The sequence below is a fragment of the Bos mutus genome, chromosome 18, assembly GCF_027580195.1.
Source record: "Bos mutus isolate GX-2022 chromosome 18, NWIPB_WYAK_1.1, whole genome shotgun sequence".
NCBI classification, from domain to species: Eukaryota; Metazoa; Chordata; class Mammalia; order Artiodactyla; family Bovidae; genus Bos; species Bos mutus.
Window position 1 is genome coordinate 44,486,180 of NC_091634.1, and position 19,432 is coordinate 44,505,611.

A 19,432-nucleotide genomic window follows, 5' to 3' on the forward strand; every position below is an offset into this window, starting at 1 on the left:
CCTTGTGGGCATTTGCACTGGTCTCTTTTGCAGAAGCAGGTTGTCCGAGGGCTAGAGGTTAGGAAAACCCTGACCAGTTGCCTACTGTGTGCTGTGTGCTGTGTTGGGTGGCTGCTTCTCTCTGCGCTGGCCAGGATGGAGGCAGACAGCTGAGCAGCCGCTGACTGCATGCTGCCTGCATTTGGGGCCCTGGAGGGAGCGCCCCGTCCTAGCGCTTCTCCTGTGGCCACAGCCCAGGTGTAGGAGGGGTGGGCAGGTCGTGCCTGCCCTTGGCCTCTCACGCAGTCCTCGCCGGTGATCCCACCTGTGGGCCCGCTGGTAGCAGTTTACAGGGCATCCACACAGGGCTCTGGAGAAGGAACTGGCAACCCACTCCAGTGTTCTTGCCTAGAGAATCCTGAGGACAGAGGAGCCTGGTGGGCTGCCGGCTATGGGGTCGCACAGAGTCAGACACGACTGAAACGACTTAGCAGCAGCAGTAGCAGCACACAGACTCTGTTCTCCTCTGACCCTCACTGCAGCCCTGCGAGTGACCAGAGCCCCAGAGAGTGGAAACAGGGGCTCAGGGTGGGGAGTGTAGGGCCACATGGCCCAGAAGCAGGAGGCAAGACCAGCCGGGCTGCTGCGTGTGGTGGGACACGGCGGCAGGTGGGGGCAAGACTGCCAACTCTTTTTTTCCCTTGTGGTTTTCTTCTGAGTCCTTATCGTAAGAGAGTGAAACCCGGGGCTCTCTGAGGGGCCTCTGGGTCCACCTCCTGTGTCAGCCTGGCTGGGCTGCACACTCTGGGCCGCCTCATTAGCTGCCTGCTGGGCTTGGTTCAGGGACCCTGGAGGGGAGTGTGAGCCTGAGTCTTTGGGGACACCTGTCCTGCTGAATCTGAAAGAGGAAGGGTGCCCCTTATCCTGCCCATTGTGTGTGATGGCCTAGGGCTCTGTGGACGCCCGTGGAGGAGATGAGTCAGATTTGAGGCTCTCCTTTTTCCCCCCCTACCACATTCCCTGAGCTTATTTCTCCCCCTACCACACTCCCTGAGCTTACTAAGGGTTACCAACTGGGCCCGGGGGCAGACACTGAGCTAGATACTTTCCAGACAGCATCCCCTTCCATCATCAAGTCTGGGAGGGAGGCATCCCTTTTCACTGTCTTCATTTTACAGTTGAGGTTTGTGGCTCAGAGAGGGGAGATCACTTTCCCCAGGTCACACAGCATGCATGTGACAGGGCCAAGCTTCAACCCAAGCCCATGCATTTGACCTCCACTGCCCATGCTTCTTGTCTCCTGGGTGGCCTGGGGCTTGAGGGGGCCAGGGCTGGGGGAGCCTGCAGGATGTGGGATCTGTAGGCTTGGTGACACCGGACCTTGTTTCCCAGGTTTCGCTGCCCATGCTGAGGCTGCCTCAGGTGGTTCTGAGTCTCCTGGGCCTGGACCCTGCCAGTCAGATGGAGGTGGGGATTTCTATAGGACTGGTCACAGCCACTACCAACGCAGTGGAACCTGCTGGCTGGACCCATGTCGAGGTCCGTTTTCTGAACACTCCTTGGGGGTCCTATAGAATAGGTCTCAGGAGCTGCCTGGATGAGGGCTGGGCCAGGAAGGAGGGTAGGAGTCCCAGCCTAGGATGACTCCAGCCTTGCAGACTCAGCTCCCATTGGGAGTCACCTGGGAGCTGTGGCAGCTTGGGTCTCCCACCTGCACCATTTCTGGGGCTCAGTTTCCAAGTCTGTGACATAGGCAAGGGCGGTTCCTGATCTCTGCTTGACACGGGACGTCCGGGGGTATTGAGGCCTTCATGAGCCACTGTGGGGAAGGGCTGCCCTCCTGGGTCTGGGGTGGATTGAGTGGCCTGATCCTCCTGTCCCAAGAGCTGCTCTCTGGAGATGGTCCTCAGGTGTCGGTTTCCTCCATGGGTCTTCTGGGTGGACTTTGCGGTTTGGAGAGCAGGCTCTGCAGAAACTGTTGCCACGGGAAGGGGCAGGGAAGCGGCCTTGATCCAGGCAGACTTGTTTGCAAGCCGCTTGCCACAGAGAGCCCAGTTTCCATTTCTGTGACTTGAGGATAACATTGGCACAGACCCAGGTTGCTGCTGTTCAAGTCAGAACCTTCCCAGACTCCCATCGTCCTGGTCATTTACTCCTTGCATGCGTGCTAAGTCCCTTCAGTCAGATCCAACTCTTTGTGACCCCGTGGGCTGTAGCCCATCAGGCTTCTCTGTCCATGGGGTTCTCCAGGCAAGAACACTGGAGTGGGCTGCCGTGTCCTCCTCACTACACCCTGTTTAATGTCTTTGATTTACTTTTTAAGTTCTCCCTCCTTCACTTGAGGGATTGGGGTTGGGTAAGACAGTGAAAACTACGAGACAACTAGCTGTCTTCTGGTTGCATCACTAACCCACCGTCCAACCCCCTCCTGGGTCACCAGGCTCTTGGATATAAAGGAAGAGGTGCCAAAGGCTGATGCAGCTTGTTCTGTGCTGGGCAGTGTGCTGCACTCTCCAATTTAGTCAGCATGGCGTTTCCCTGGGGCTGGAGCTTCTTCCCATTTTATGGAGGAGGAAGTGAAGGCTCAGAGCTAGTGAATGGTGGAGCCAGGGCTGAATCCAGACTAACTGATGACCCACGGGGCTGAGCACCAGGGCTCTAGGGCTGCATGTCAGCCGGCTAGGAGATAAGCTTGGCATTGGCAGAGGAGCCTTGTTCCAGCCTCCCCACCAGGTCTGGGAGTGGCCGCTGGCCCAGGCTTGCCCTGGCATCACACACCCCCTTTTTCCCCTTGGCCCCGGCCCCTCTTCCCTGGCCTTTTGCTCCCCTTCCTCAGTTGCCCTAATGACTTAGCCCAGGTGGCAGGTTACGTGGAGAAACCACTCCAGGGAAATAAGAGTCCTTGCTACCAGCCTGGGCCTCAGGTGTGTGCACAGCGGCCCTCCCTGGGGGTCCGGTGAGCTGCGCCTCCTACCTCCAGCTGTTAGGAACCTGAGAGTGCTGTGGCTGCGTGTGTGGTAGAGTAACTGTGTGCATGTAATTGTTCATGCATAGAACTGCACACATAGAACTATGTATATGGAACTGTACGTGACATGTGACTTTTTGCAGAACCATGTGGGTATGTGACTGCCGTGTGTGTAGGTGTGTGTGTCTGTATGTGCGTTTGTGCCTGCCTGGGAGGCTGGAGGTAATGGGGAGAGGAAGATGTTGCGGGGGGCCCCAGGAACGTGTGGTGGGGGCAAGTGTTAACCTCCTTTGCTGGCTAAAACACACTTTGTAGAATAGTTACACATATGTTTGGATAATTAGAACAAAAGCCGAGAGAACAATTCCATTCAAAGGGACAAAGTGGGGAGGTGGGGCCCACCAAGATCTGGGGGGCCGAGTTCTGTCTCCCCAGCTCTCCCCCGCCTTCGCTGCATTTTGATCGCGCTATTTAGAAAATCCCTTTGTTGTAGGATAAACTGACATTGGCCCGTGCATTTCTGCTGTGAAGTTTGCTGTGTTCCAGGGCCCACTCGGGACAGCCAGGCCATTAGGAGCTGATTAAATGAGCTAATTTTAATTTGTTCAGTGGTTACAGATGCAGAGACCTTTCCATGCCCTTTTCTTGAGGCTCTATTTATTTATTAATTTTTTTTCTGAAAGTAAAAGACCTTCAGGACTCCCTTTTCTCTTCCCATCCCCCTTCAAAAATAAACATGTGAAAACATTTCAAATAGGAACTTCAGCTGGGAGAGAAGGCCTTGAATATGGGCTTAGCCACCAGAGGTGCCAGTGGGGGTCTCCCCGGTCTGGAAGTGGGGAGGGGGTTCAGAGCTGCTGGGATGGGCCACCCACCAGGGCTGGGAGAGAGGAACTTGAGGTTTAGTAGAAGTGATCCAAGACTTGAGTCTCACCGCTAGGCCTTCGCGCGTGCTGGCGCTGCTGCCTGGACCTCTGTCCTCATCCCTGCGTCCTTTCCTTGGCTGATTCTTACTCATCCTACTGGTCTCAACGCACAGGTTGCTTTTTCTAGGAAGCTCGTTGCACCCCAGTCCCCATTCTCCCACCACCCCCGGGGACTTCTCCAGTCGTAGCAGATGTCAGCCTGTGGAGAACGTCTGTCTCTTTCAGGAGGCTGTGAACTCCGTAGGGCAGGAACTATGCCTGCGTCGTCTCCCCTCACACCTCCAGCACCAAAGTGTTCTAAACACATCCTCAACATCTGTTGAAGAGATGAATGGATGAATGGGTAGATGAGATCTGCACTAACTGAATGCCACTACACACCAAGCTCTTTTTTTATTTATTTTTTATTGAAATGTAGTTGACTTACCGTGTTGTATTAGTTTCTGGTATACAGAAAAGTGATTTGGTTGTATATATATGTTCTTTTTCATATTCTTTCCCATTATGGTTTATCACAAGATATGGAATATAGTTCCCTGTGCTATGCAGCAGGACCTTGTCGCTTATCCATTCTCTCTATAGTAGTGTGCATCTGGTAATCCCAAACTCTCAATCCATCCCTCCGACCCCTCGGCCACCACAAATCTGTTCTTTATGTCTGTGAGTCTGTTTCTGTGTTTTGTAAATAAGTTCATTCATTGCTTGTTTTAGACTCTGCATATAAGTGATATATGCATATATATCACTTATATGTGATAGTTTTAGACACTGCATATAAGTTTCTTACTCTTTCTGACTTGCTTCACTTGGTGTGATAATCTCCAAGTCCATCTGTATTGTGGCAAATGTCATTACTTCATTCTTTTGTATGGCTGAGTGATACTCCACCATATACGTGGGCCGCGTCGTCTTCATCCACTCTGTTGATGGACATTCAGGCTGTTTCTGTGTCTTGGCTGTCGTGAGCAGCACTGCTGTGGACATTGGGGTGCACGCATCTTGAATCAGAGCTGTTTTCTGGATATATGCCCAGGAGCAAGATTGCTGGATCATATGGTAACTGTATTCTTAGTTTTTTGAGGAATGTCCATGCTGTTTTGTATCATATCTGTACCCGTTTACATTCCCACCAACAGTGTAGGAGGGTTCCCTTTTCTCCACACCCTCTCCAGCATCTCACTGCACACCAGGCTCTTGATGTCAGGACCCTGGGGTCCGACCAATTTCAAATTGTCATCCGGAGCTGCGTGTCCCTGGCCCTCCCCCTTCCGGTGACCTCTTTTCTCACTGATGAGGGCTGAGGAGTCAGTGTTGAGGGCCGAATCTTGAAAAATGAGCATGGTGGGAATCCACGCTCACCCGTCCCAGCATGATGCTGATTTCCAGGGCCAGGATGAAGCTCTGGCCCAGCTCTGCTGGAAACCTGACCAAAGGCCGCAGAGGGAGGCGAAGGGAGGAAAATTGCTCCGTGACCTGGCTTTTTACAGCACTTGCGGGCCAGCCGGCCTTGGAGGATAATGGGCCGGCCCTGGAGGTGCTCGGAGCATAGAAAAGGGGGGCTTGTGTGGACTCAGCTGACGGCCACCCCCACTCTTGCCTCAACTCCTGGCCCCCTCCCTGCTTCTTCATTTTTTAACACGTCTTTCTCTGGGGTTGGGGCACCTTTCTGAGCGGCGGGGTTTTCCCTGGAGCTTGCAGCCGCTGTGGCTGGGCCAGTTTCTGGGGCCTGGTTTCCATTTGCTGAGCACTCCTTTCCGCAGACGGCACCCCACCCACCCCACCCAGGGCCTCTGAGGGGCTGTCCCCCACCCTGTCCTGGCAGCCCTGCGTTCCTCCTTTAACCCCAGCCTCAGGGACAAGCGCTTGAGCAGGACTGTCCCGGCCCCTCATCTCTAGAGGAATCCCAGGGCTGGCGGGAGAGTCAGAGCTTCCCCGGGTGCCCCTGGGGTCTGGGGCCCTCAACTGGGTCAGCATCTGGCCGAGTGGCCCAGCCTTTGGCCTGCTCTGTCTCCTCCCCCACTCCCTCCCCGAGGCCCTTCCTCTCCCCACTAGCTGGATTCCCCGCCAAGGCGGCGGGAGCAGCCACGCTGGGCCCATCCTTTCCCCGGCTGAGGCTGAGGGTGGGGATGAGCCCTGGGGCTGAGGTCACCAGCGGGGCAGTGGGAAGCGCTTTTCCAGCCCTCGCCTGCCCGGCCGCTGGGTGCCCAGAGCGGGGGCATCAAACAGTTTATCCTGGGATGTCCCGGTGAGCAGGGGGGAGAGGTAAGTGGAGGGGCGGGGCTGGAGGGGGAGAATGGATAAAACAGGCTGGTGTCTGCACTGGAACGCCAAGAGTCCCCTTAGAGGCTCCTGGCTCCTTGGGAAGTTGAATGTCTGAACATTCGCTCAGAGTGGAATCTAACCCAGAAAGAAGGGAGCTGTTTTTCCTGGACTGGGGGAGAAAAGTGAGGGCCTCAGAGGCACTGGTGGCTGGGGTGTCAGATCTGTGTCGGGTCCTGCAGTGTGGGGGTGGAGGGTGGCCCTCTTGGGAGCACCCTGCTTTCGGGTCTGGCACCGCTCTCACTTCCCCCCTGCCCTTCTCTGTGTCCATCCGGTGGCCTCCGGGCTCCCCGTCTCTGCTGAGGAGGCTGGCCGGCATCCCCGCTGGTCTGTGTGCCCTTTGGGCCGGAGTGCTTGTGGGCCACTAGGCACCTTGGCTCCCGTCCCGTCCCAGGGCCTCACCTCTGCCCCACTTCCTGCCCTGGTTCCTGGCTGTCGGCTGGGAGGTGGCTGCATGCCGCCTTCTGGGCCTGACCTTGCCACCCACGAGGCCAGCGTGGCCTTGAGCTGTCACCTCCCAGGCATCGGTCTCTTCTTCCGTCATTGGGAGACTCGCCAAGAGGACACCGAGACAAGCCTCTGACTATGGATCACCGGACCGTGATTCCCGATGGATTGGCGTGGGGCCTGCCGGTGGGGCAGGGTGGGAGGGGGCCTCGGTGGTAAGCGAAGCGGCTGTTTCTTGTGGCCAGCCACTTGTTCTCCGTGGGAAGGAACCAGCGCATTTCTCTCTGTGTCGTAACCAAGCTACTGAAATGGCAAACTTGGGTTCTGCAGTTACACAGCTTTTTGGAAGCAAATTGATAGGATAATGTGTTATTATTGGCTACTGGGTTAATAGCAGTTTTGGCAGGCGTGCCAATCCTGTGTGGCTTTGCTGGCGCGGGCGTAAGGATGGCATGGTGGGTAGAGGGGAATGGTGGGTGCGCATGGCACCGAGTGGCAGGCTGGGGAGGACCTCAGGGGTGGATGCTCAGCCCTGATTAGCTGTTGCCACCGCCAAGACCAGAGAGGTTGAGAGACCAGCGTCAGGTCCCACAGTGAGTCGGTGCTCGAGTTGGACTGTGGGTCTCTGTGGGAAGGATAGCTTGGTCTGCAATCTCTGAAGGCAGAGAAGCGCCTTCGCTCTGAGCCTCGTGTTAGCATCCAGGAAGATGGAGGTTTGGAACGTGCCCAAGGCAGCTCGGTCAGGATTCAGGGCTGTCGCATGTGCTAATGCCCGCTCCCGGAATGCACTTCCTCCACGTCCCCTGGCTCGCTTGCTTGCTTGCTCCAGGTCTGTGCTCAAGTGTCACCGTGTCGTCGCCTGTCTGGAGCAGCACCCCACCCATTCCCTCATTCTCTGTCCTTACGCTGCTCCGTATTTTCTTTGTTGTGCCGCCTGACTTACTACAGTTGGATTTACTGCTGTATCGTCAGCCTCCTCTCATTCCACTGTAGGTGAAGACTGTTGTGCTTGCTACCCTGTCCCCGGAGCCTGGAACAGGGCTGCAGAGTAGACACTTGGTGACATTTGTTGAGGGAATAGATGCATGTAAATTACAATGTTGTTTTAAAAATGCCTGCCACGTGACAGGGGACCGATTCCGTCTCCTCTCAGAGGATGGTGGGAGTCGGGGATCCTGTTGTTCCTGTCCCCCAAGAGGTGGTCAGCAAGCCCTCTCTATGGGCTCGTGGTGACATCATTTCTTTTTGCTAAGGAAGCTCAGAAGGGAATGAGTTCCCCATCACTGGAAGGAACCAAACCTGGCAGAGGGCATGGAAGTGCCGGTGGGGAGTGAATTGCATCCCCGTGAGGGCCCTTCTGTGTTTGGGTTCTGTGATGGGCTCAGGGGTAGGACAGTGGGGTCCGCTGTCTGTATCACATGCAGTTAGCGGCTCCTACCCTGGGGTGGCGTGTGAGGATTTGGAAAATTGTAAAAAATGCTCATGGGAAGGGTAAACTAAGAGTGGGCGGTATGGCCCACCGTGGGTGGGGAGCCCTGCGGTTAACCAGGGGTCTGCCCAGCAGCCTCCGCTCTTGCTGCCTCCGATCTGGAAACGACACAGTGATACATTCACTGAGCATTATTTCCCGTGTGCCCGGCGCTGGGCCAGAGTTGCTTAACCTGGATTATCCGATTTAATCCTCACCACAGCCAGAGGAGGCAGAAGGTTTTCTGTGTCTACTTTCCCCCTTGGTGGGGCTTAGAGAGGTTCAGTAACAGATCCCAGGTCACCACAGCTGGTCAGGGGTGGAGCCGGGCTGGGAACCTAGCTCTCTGGCTCAAGAGCCGTCCTGGACAAGCTCCTGAGGCCCCTGGAACCAGGCTCCCTTGGCCAGTGTGTTTGCTGCCCCAGCACTTGGAGACAGCCTGGCACGGATGGAGTAGATGTCAGTAAGTATCCGGAGAAGGAATGAATGAATGCAAGGAGTGTGCTAAGATGAACAGGAAGTGATCAATTCCTGTTTGGGTAGGGGAAGGAGAAATGCAGAGCAGCGGTGGCCAAGAAGGTGTGATAGCCACGTGTGCTTGGCTGGCCTGACTTCCTCCCAGAAAAACTTACAAGGGGGCCACTTGGCTGTGTGTGCCTCGTGGGAGGGCACGCTCATTTGTGGGTGGTTAGTAGAGAGATTTGAGGTGAGTTTTGGAGACACACACACACACACACTCTCTCTGTGTGTGTCTCTCTCAGCCCCGGTGTGCTGTGTGCAAAGATACTCATTTCCCTAGTTTTACCAGACAAAAATGCAAACCTTTCAGCCCACCCCAGATCACACTGCTGAGGCTGTACCTTTAAGAGCTTGGACTCTTTGCTCATTATTTTATTAAATCTATTCATTTGTTCTGCTTAGTCTGAATAAATAGAAGGCCCGTACCCACCCACCTCCGACTCTTCCCTCCTGTCCATTCCCAGTGTCTCCTTGGTTTGAATGTGGCTTTTTCAGGGGCTCGGGCTGAGGCTGGGTCGCTGAGCTCTGCCTCTGTCCCTGCCACCCTCTTTCCACCCCACATGTCCTTTCTTCCTCTCTGACAAATGAAGGCTGCACTGAAGACTGAACTAGTTGCATTTTGCCACAATATGTGAACACCCCCGGGACCTGGTGACACGGGACAGGCTCTGCAGGGTGACCCTCTGGGCTCAGGTGGCCAAGCAAGTGGTCAAGCTCATTAACCCCTCAGCTGCCAGCGGCAGCCTCTACCCGCCAACCCCTGGGCCTCCATCAGATGGGGGCTTCCTCGAGTGGCTCCTGGCACCATCTTTGTGATTCGCTTTGTCATCCATCCATCCATTCATTCTCTCATTTATGCCATGGATAGGAAGGCATTCTTTAGACCAAGCCCCGGGGCTTCAGTATTCCATCCCTCCATCCTTCCATCCCTTCATGCATCTTTCCATCCACCCAGTCATTCATGCCAGTTACCAACTGCTTCCTCTAGGACAAGACCTGAAATGTACCCTTTCATTCATTCACTCATTTATTCAATCATCCAGCATATAGGTATTGGCAGGTATCTTGTGGGGACTCCCAGGGATCCACAAATTTGGGGCTTCTCAGAGTTGTCTCTAGGCAGTTCTAAGGCAAGAGCACTTGTGGGGAGACCCTTACAGAATAACCCAAGAATAATATTCTTGGAAGATGGTGAACAAGGACAGCTGAAGTGCTGTTTAGATGGAATGTGAATGGAGGCGTAAGGAATACACAGCTTGTTCACAGCCCTGCACCCAGCACTGACGAATGACCTGGCTGAAACATTCATTTGTCCCTCGTTCACTCAGGGAAGATTCAGCAAATGTCAAGGACCTACTTTGTGCCCGGCACTGAGATGAGATGGTAGCCACCCCTGCTGGGGACAGTGGCCCCCAGCCGGCCATGAGCATAGCACCCTCACCCTCAGGTATGCTGAGCTGGGGGCAGTGTCTCCTCTTCCTAGACACCCTGTGGGCAGATGTCATGGGTGGCACATTGCGCCAAGGCTCCTGGATGATCCATCATTTTCAGTGGGTGGACTTTCTCGGCTTACCCTTTTACATTACATTGGCTTTCTTAGTCTCCTCTAAGGTGTGCGTGTTGGCGTGCGGGGTTTCCGGTGGGTCAGGCAGCCACATCCTCCAGGCTCTGCTGGATTCATTCTTGGGGCAAGTCCCTCCTTCAGACCTCAGGGTTCTCAGTGTCCCTGTGTGCACAATGGGTGGTGGCTGGGTGCCCCCAAAGGTCTATTTCAGCCTGTGAATCTCAGGTTTCTTATCTGTCAAATGTGTTTTTGGTAACAGTGTTGCTGCTGCTGCTGCTAAGTTGCTTCAGTCGTGTCCGACTCTGTGAGACCCCATAGATGGCAGCTCGCCAGGCTCCCCCGTTCCTGGGATTCTCCAGGCAAGAACACTGGAGTGGGTTGCCATTTCCTTCTCCAATGCATGAAAGTGAAAAGTGAAAGTGAAGTCGCTCAGTCGTGTCTGACTCTTAGCGACCCCCTGGACTGCAGCCCACCAGGCTCCTCTGTCCATGGGATTTTCCAGGCAAGAGTACTGGAGTGGGTCGCCAGTTTACGTGTGGCTTAAAAGGATTAAGACATGCAAAACATTTATGCCTAATAATATAATTAAATAAAAAAGAGCCTGGCATATAGTAAGTGCTCAGTAAATACAGTTAATGATGATTTTTCAAGTCTTTTTAGGACAGCAGTCACAATGCAGGGTAAGATGAGGACCTGGTTACAGCGTAAGGAGGTGGAGGCCATTCAGGCTGAGACAGCAAAGGTGGGGGCCGGGGGTAGGGTGCCCAGGGAAGGGTCAGTGATGCCGAGGAGACACCAGGGGATGACATGCCCCAGTGGTGATGCCTGGGACATCAGTTGCCTTGTTGTCACTTGGAAGTCAAATCAGGGGACTGCCCCTGGCCACAGCTGCTCCAGGGGGGATCCCGTCATGCCAGCTCAGCCACGTAGGGCTCCTCCACGTCACTGTGGTCTGGGCCAGGTGACTGCCTCCCTTGCTGCTGCCTCTGCCTCTGCGACTTCCCCTTCCCCTTCCCCAGGCCTGCTAAGCTGCTCTAATCTCCTCCCTCTCTAGGCGGGGCTGGGGCGGCCTCAGTATCTAGGGCTGACAGCTAGGCAACAAAGCCCATAGTGGCAATTTTTCTGGAGGCTGGAACATGAAAATCCAGGGAAAATTGAAATTTTCTCTGCTGAGTCGTAGCTTTGGATGAGTATAAAGGGTGAGTAGGGCCCGCAGAGTGGCTGTGTTGCTGGCCCTGGCACATCATGGGGGGATCCTCGGGCTCTTCCCCTGCCGTGCGTCCCAGCCCACCTCTTCTCCCCTGCCCATGTTTGGCCAGGCACTGTGCTGGGCACATAGCTCCAGTGTTCCCAACAAGCTCAGAGCCTGGAGGGGAGCAAGGGACACACCAAGCCCTGCAAGCCCTGCCCAAAGTGTAGGCCAGAGCAGGGGCTCACAACAGATGCCTGAGATACTTTGAGGGATTAGTAGCCCAATTCTAGACGGTTCAAGCAATTTCTACTTTACTAAAAATTTTTTTTTGGCCATGCCATGCAGCATGCGGGATCTTAGTTCCCTGACCAGGGGTCAAACCTGCAACCCCTGCATCGAAAGTTTGGTGTCTTAACCACTGGGCCAACAGGGAAGTCCCATGGTTTGTGCAATTTAAAAACAAATTTATTGATTTAGACTGTGTTGGGTCTTAGCCAAGGTATGTGGGATCTTTGTTGCAACATGTGAGATCTTTTCTGTGGCGCGGTGCATGGGCATCTTTGTTGCAACATGTGAGATCTTTTCTGTGGCGCGGTGCCTGGGCTCAGTAGTCGCAGTACACAGGCTTTGTTGCTCTGTGGTGTGTGGTATCTTAGTGGCCCGACTGGGGATCAAACCCATGTCTCCTGCATTGCAAGACAGATTCTCAACCACTGGTCCACCAGGGAAGTCCCAGTTCATGCAATTTTGATAAAGGTAATTATGTATGTCTTTTAATGGACTTTACAAAACATTATACCCATGATGATGGAGGTGAGGCCTCAGGCCCTGGGGCTCAGCACATCCACCGCAGCTGTGGCTAAACCGAGCTACGGGCTGTGATGTCCTCACCTGGAGTGCCTGCCATGGAGGCCCCTTTGGCTCCCCATCCCCAGGGTCCTCTTCTGTAAGGTGGGACCATGCTGTGACTGTCTGGCAGAATTGCTGCGGGGCACATTATGGGGCAGAGAGAGTGAGTGTTTTGGGGGAACCGCTGTCCCCCCAGCAGTGGGAGGCTCCTCAGTTCTCCAGGTGCTGGGGGCACCATCAAGTTGGGCCTTGGAGGGACTTGACTGAGCTGAAAAGCAGCAGATGCGGGCTTCAAGGTCAGACAGTGTTCCTGCCTTGTCCGTGGAGATCTGACCCCTGAGCCAGAGGAACGCATCTCTTGCCAAGAGGTGTCTGAGCTGAAAATGAGGACGTGACCTTGACATCCTCCCAGGGTTCTTGGGTGGGCATCCAGCCTGGGCTCTACGTGATGCTGCCTCCATGGTAGGGGGTGGGGTTGCCCACTCAGTTTCCTTCCCTGGCATCTGGTGATTCACACACACAGCATCTCAGGGTGATGAACAGCTCAGACTTTGAGGTCAGGTAACCCACATTCAAAGCCCAGCTTGGCCATTTCTAACCCATAAGATCTGGACGTGCTAATTAACCTCTGTAAGCCTCAGTTTTCTCATCTACAGAATGGGGACTGGCGCTAACTGGTCAGACGGTTGTGAATACTAAATGGGACAACAATGTGGCAATTGAGCAAACAGGAAATGTCTAGTGCACAATAAATGTCATTTAATATCCATGTGTTGGAGGCACATATAAAATGTATATATAATATGAAATATACTTGTTAATCGTTTTTCTCCGCGTCTCTAAACTCTGGGTTAGAGGCTTCAAGTTTGAGGTTGGGGCTCCATGTGGTTTTCTCTGATACTGGGTTTTGTGAAAATTGTAATATGAATCTGGTCATTTTGTTCACATTCTTTACCCTCATGGAGCACTTCCTCTGTCCACACCTCCAGTGAGAAAGTCAAGGTACAAGCTGCATTCTATAGTTGAGGTGGGGAGAGCCTGGGGGCCAAAGATTTGCCTCAAGGTCACCCAACTGCTTGGGGCTACAACCAGCCCCAGAACCTAGGTGCTGGTCAAGGCCCCGGGAGAGGACTAGGCCTGGTTTAGTTGCATTCTGCCTGGACCCAGGCCGACATGGGGGGAGGCGGTGGCTCCTGTGTGGATGAGCTCTGATTCTCCCCGGGGGCCTCCCTTGGGGAACCCTAAGACCTGCTGAACCTGGCTAAGGCCCCGCTCAGATGCCCTGCCCGTGACCTCCCCCAGCACCTGCCCTGCGTGCTGTGAGCTAGAGCTGAGCCCTGTCTCTGGGGACTAGGGGCGAGGCCTGAGGCGGGAGGCTGCCGACTGGGCTGGGTGTGGCAGCGGGCTCCTAGGACTGCTGTTTCCGAACCTCGGCTCCCAGGCCCTACCTGGCACTGTCTCTCGTGTCTACTTCCTGGGACAGCTGGGCTGCAAAATCATTTTGGGGGCAGAGCCCAGGAGTGACCATGCAGACTTCAGCCTGCTGTTTCTGAGTTTTCCAGCGTCCACACTCACTTCTTTTTTTTTTGATGTGGAGCATTTTAAAAGTCTGTTGAATCTGTTATACTACTGCTTCTGTTTTATGTTTTGTGTTTTTGGCCACGAGCCATGTGGAATCTTAGCTTCCCAACCAGGGATCGAACTCACGTCCCCTGCATTGGAAGGTCAAGTCTTAACCACTGGACCGCCAGGGAAGTCCCTCTAAGCTCACTTCTACACTGGGTGTCCCAGGCTTTATTCTGTTGAATCCCTCTGCCATGACTTTTGCAACACTTGAGTATCACTGGTGCTATGATTTACCTAGTAGTTTTAAGTCCTCTTTTCATACTTTAATTCATTTACTTAATTCTGCAAATGGAAAGTCAGTATCATTTGCTGTAAGTAGGCAGGAACCTTAAAAGTAAATTGAAAACAGACCCAAAGAAAAGCCTACGTTCAAGTTATTCCTGCCAGAAGTTGTGGCATTCTGAAAACCCTGAGCCTTGGGGTCTGTTCTTTCTTCGTTGGAACGTTAAAGAGAAATTAAAGACACAGCACCAAGTTGGAGGCCTTCTCCTCGGCCTGATGGTTGAAAAGGAATTGAAGGGGCACGGACTTTCTCACTTTGTGGATCAGTGTTAGGCTGCCCCTGAAATCATCATAGGTTCTAACCGTGGTGCACAGCCCATGTTTGAGGGAACACGGGTCGGCGGAGGGCCTCCTCCTCCAGCTTGAGTGCCCCCACCTCCCAACATCTCTAGATGAGGAAATGGAAATGGCACCCCCGTCTAGTACTCTTGCCGGGATAATCCCATGGACAGAGGAGCCTGGTGGGCTACAGTCCTTGGGGTCGCAGAGACAGACACGACTGAGCACACACACATGTGCACACCTCCCAGCATGGCACCCCCTCCTGCTCACACGTCCCTGATTCTGCCCAGGAGTGAGCTGTCTGGCATCCACTGGCTTCCCCCAGGGCAGAGCTCCCTAGAGCCCCACAAATGAGCGTGAGCTGCTCCAGGCAGACATACCCACCCCCTCGCCTGGACGCATCGACCTACTGTCTCCTTAGGCCCAGATGAACCTCAAAATGTGTGCCTGACCATACCCATGAGGGAGACCACTACTCCCGCCCCCTGAGATTTGCTGGGAGGTGAGGGAGCTGAGTGCTGAGTAACAGGTTGGTTTAGGTGGCTGATAGAGGGACATCTTTGGTGAGCACCATGGCCTGAACAAGGGCTTGGAGGCTGGGCCGGGTGAGGCCTGCTCTCTGATGACAGGAGGTGGTTTTGATGGCTTTCTGGAGAAATAGGGAGTCATTCTAGGCTCCTCCCACTAACTGCTGTGAAACTCAGGGCCCTTCCCCTCTCTGAGTCTCAGATGTCTGCTCTGGAAAATGGGGAAATGATGGTGGGCACCATGTAGGATGGAGGTGGGCATTTAAGGAGATAAAGCTTATGAGGAGCTTGGCACTGTGCTTGGCACTCACGGAGGGCTCTGAGGTTGGTGGCTGCAGAGTGGGACTAGACCATGGGGAGTGGGAGGTGATACGAGCCTGAGGTTCAAAAACTGGCTCAGTGTGGCTGTGCCTCAGACCTGAAAGGACACAGGAGACACAGGTTCCACAAAACCTCAAAATACCAGTGATGTCAGATCCACAATTCAGGGTGAAAAGTGGCCTCATGGAAGTATCCCCAGGGTCGGGGAGGGGCACTGATGGTGGCAGAGGGAGTCAGGGAAGGCTTCCTGGAGTCAGTGTCTTGGAGGAGTACCTGCTGGGCATGCCTTGGTAGCAGTACGGGCTTCTGAAGGTGTTGCTCACTTACCTCCCCACAATGCGGAAAGAACAGCCTCCCCCTTTCAGAGCCTCCGCTCCAGATGCCACACGCTCTCTTCACTGAAGTTGGCAGAGGAGATGCCCAAATACTTCTCAGGAGCTTCGAGGACTTGCAGACTATAGCTCCGACATCTGCAGCTAAAACTTAGGAACGGGAAGAATGCTATCCAAATAAACTTAATCCTAATCAAAGGATTATTTTCTTACAGAAAAGCCTCACCTATACTTAATAGTTTTAAATTGTTCCGGGTACCAATTAGACTTTTAATTTTGCTGTTCCCTCCGGCGGCTGGAGGATGTGTGTGGTTTGAGTTTAATCAGAGTTGATTTTTTTTTTTTTTGCTGGTTCTGGGAGAGGGGAGGAGATGAGAAGACTGTTTCGGGGTTTCCTTCTGGTCCTACCAGGGCCCGGTCTAGGGGAGAGTTGCTGGGACCCTCGAGTTTGGGGCTGTCTGCTGGGGCAGTGTGGACATCTCCAGGGAGCAAACCAGAGTCCCCTTGTGCCTGCTTAGAGGCAGCTGGGAGTTTCTGCCTCTGCATTTCTGCCTGGAGAACACAACGCTAAGTTAAATGTATGGATTATCCAAAAATTTCTGCAGCAATAGGGTGAGTTATTATTGATTCACAGAGCACGACAAAACATCGCTGCATGAATTAGCAAACAGCTGTTTCTAATTTGAGTTTAGAACGGTACACAGAGGAACTTGTTTCTCTGTTCACTCCTTTCATTTATAATGAATTTTAATCACTGCTACAGGTGAGAAAAATGTAGAAACAAGCTTGTATCTTGTGGAAGAAACAAAGGAGAGACAGATGCTAACAGATTTCCAGTCTGTGATAAAAGGGATGTTTTGGTACACTTTACATGTAATTAGAGCGCAGCTGTTTCCAGTCCCAGGTCCACGAACACGGCCGAATGTGGGCTCCGCCGATCTCCAAAGGGAGTAAAGAAAAACAGTGATTCAACCCTGAAAGCATTTCGCTTTCTCTTGAGTTGAACAGAGAGCCCTTCGCTCCGGCCCTTGGCAGTGTTGTTCTGTAAAGCCTGATGGAGGTGACTTCAGAGGTGCTGTCTCTGCGCCTGTGACCGTGGGAAGCCGGTGGGCTGAGGTTGGGGTGTGCAGGGAGCCCTGGCCAGGGGGCTGATGGGAAAGCCCTCCAGAGCCCCTCTGCTAGCTGCAAGTGCCCCATCTTTGGGGAGCCTCTGGTGGGGGAATATCAGGCCCTCCTTTCCTGGCAGGAGTTGACGGTGACACTCCTCCACATTAGCTAGTTTGATCATCGCCAGCTCTCGGGTGAGTTGATGAGCTCTGGCTTTTTTCCCTCCCTGGTCTGTTTAATTTCTGCAATAAAACTCAAGCTCAATTGCATTTTCAATATCAGGGCTAAGTAAATTTATCTAAGGGATGGAGCAGCCAGGCAGGCTGTGTGTTCTGTGAGGTCAGAGGCTTCAAGGGGAAAGGCGCATGTCTCCTTTCTGCCCTGCATGTCCAGCGGTCCTTTGGGGATGGTGGGCCTAGTGGGTGAAGGGGGCAGGGATGTCCTGGGAGTCAGACCTCATTCCCCATCCCCTCCATCATGTGCCTGGAGACCCAGGTCCAAGTTCCAACAAGGCTGCTGATGCCTGAGCTTCTGTGTTTATATGACGAGAGGATTGGCTGGGTGCTCTTGAAGGCTTCTCCGCTCTCTGATGTCCTAGGATTGTAAATGCAAGGACCCAATGGGCCTCTATGCAGGTTGGGTGTCTTTTGCTTTGAAAACCACCTTCTGAGGTGGTAACTGCTGGTCCTTAACTTAGACCTTCCTGGTTGTTAAGCAGAACTCAGGAAGATGGGGCTGCTCACTGTCTTGTGCTATCCACACCCTCATGGCTATTGCCTGTCTCTCTTGCCTGCCTCTCTCTCCCTTTCTCTGCTCTGTGACCTTATGTTGAGCTGGGAGGGAGCCAATAGCCAGTGACTATTTTTATTTTATAGAACATTTCTCATATATGGGGGCATGCGTACGTGCTAAGTCGCTTTAGTCGTGTCCATCTCTTTGCGACCTTATGGACTGTAGCCTGCCAGGCTCCTCTGTCCATGGGATTCTCCAAGCGAGAATACTGGAGTGGATTGCCATGCCCTCCTCCAGGGGATCTTCCCGATCCAGGGATGGAACCTCCATCTCTTATGTCTCCTGCACTGGCAGACAGGTTCTTTACCACTAGCATCACCTGGGAAGCCCTTCTTTTATATAATGTGTTACAAATATTCACTTATTTCCTCTGCATAGTAATTCTATAATTGGGACTGTTATTATTCCCATTTTACAGATGAGAAAACTGAGGCTGGTTTCTTCTGTGAAACTGAGATTTATTAACTTGATGGAGCTGGGAATCTGAGGCTCTAAAGTCCAGCTGCTGGACTCAGCCACCAAGCAAACACAGGTGCCTTCAGGGCCAGGACACCTTGAGATGGGGAAGGGAGCCCTGTGGGTCTGGACAGACAACAGAGGAAGCGCATCTGGTTCTAAGTGGGAGCCACATTGCTGATCCATCATGGAGGCACCAGATGCAGGTCCCGTGCCTCCAGGTCTTTGCCCCTCCTTTTAGAAAACGTGGACGTGATTTAAAACACTCGAGTTCTTGATTTCTAACTGTTGGCATTTTTACATAATAACCGATGGCCAGGTGGTCCCCAGACTGTCTGGCAGGAGGACAGCCACGGTGGTCTCTGCCCCTCTGCTCAGGTGATCATTCTTCTCAGTCCAGCTGACTGAGTCCAGTCCCAGCCTTTTCATTTGCCATTGCTCTGTGACATCGGGAAGTGATCTAATCTCTCTGTTCTATTTTCTCATCCTTGGAGCTGACCTCACAACTCACAGTGTAAACGCAGATACTTTGTGAAAGAGGGATACAGGCTGGGTGGGAAGCTGGGTTCCCTCCGGGGTACCTGGGATTGTGGCACCCTGCTTACTTGTAATATGGGAATAACCACCGCCACCACCACCTCAGCCATGAAAAGCTGCTCCAGTGTCAGAGGGATAACGGGTGTGAAAATGCTGTGTAAAATTTTAAATGCCAGGCAGTTGATGGGATTTAGTTAATGAAAGTAGTACATGTTACATTGGTAATCTTCTTGTTCTGTAGCCAACATTTACTGAATACTTAGCAGCATATGCACATTTTTTAAGGTAGACACTTAAAAAAATAAGGTAAATTGTTTTTTTTCTTTTAAATTATTTATGTGTTTTTATTTGGCTGCGCTGGGTCTTAGCTGTGGCACACACGGTCTTCAGTCTTAATTGCTGCATGGGGAATCTCTTAGTTGTGGGAGCTTCAGTTGTGACATTCAAACTCTTAGTTGCTGAGTATGGGAGTTAGTTCTCTGAGCAGGAATGGAACCTGGGCCCCCTGCATTGGGGACGTGGAGTCTTAGCTGCTGCAACACCAGGGAAGTCCCAAGGTAGACAGTATTATTGTCTCCATCCTCTGGATGAAGAAATAGGGGCTCAGAAAGGTGCAGAGATTTGTCTGTGATCACACAGCTAATGAGTGGCAACTTAGCCTAAGTGAGCCTGAACTCTCAAACCGTGGCTCTGCTGTCTCCCAATGGCTGGTGTGTCCCTGATATTGACTGCGTCTCTTTAAAATAACGCCAGTGGTTTTGACTCCCCAGAAGATTTGTTAAGGGCCTGGATGGCAGTTATTTGTTGTCAGGTGGCATTTCAGCAGCTCCCAGAGACAGCTAGAAAAAGGCATGCAGAGCCATGGCTTTCGGTCTGTTGGGTGGTCTGCAGGCTTTCAAGGCTGTGTGCCAAGTGTCCCTTAGAGGCAGGTCAGAGAAT

The 19,432-nt window shown here is 53.1% G+C and overlaps 1 protein-coding gene across 6 annotated transcripts in view; it reads left to right on the plus strand.

Annotated features, from left to right (window-relative positions):
• The window catches only part of ZNF423 (zinc finger protein 423), a 345,391-nt gene that overhangs the window by 167,916 nt on the left and 158,043 nt on the right, over positions 1-19,432 (plus strand). Inside the window, exon 1 of one of the 6 annotated variants that reach the window (XM_070388464.1) lies at positions 5,884-6,135. The exons of the other annotated variants lie outside the window; for them this stretch is intronic. The gene's annotated coding sequence lies outside the window, so the exon portion shown is untranslated. Of the gene's footprint in view, positions 1-5,883; positions 6,136-19,432 lie in introns of those variants that run through there. 6 annotated transcript variants of the gene reach the window in all.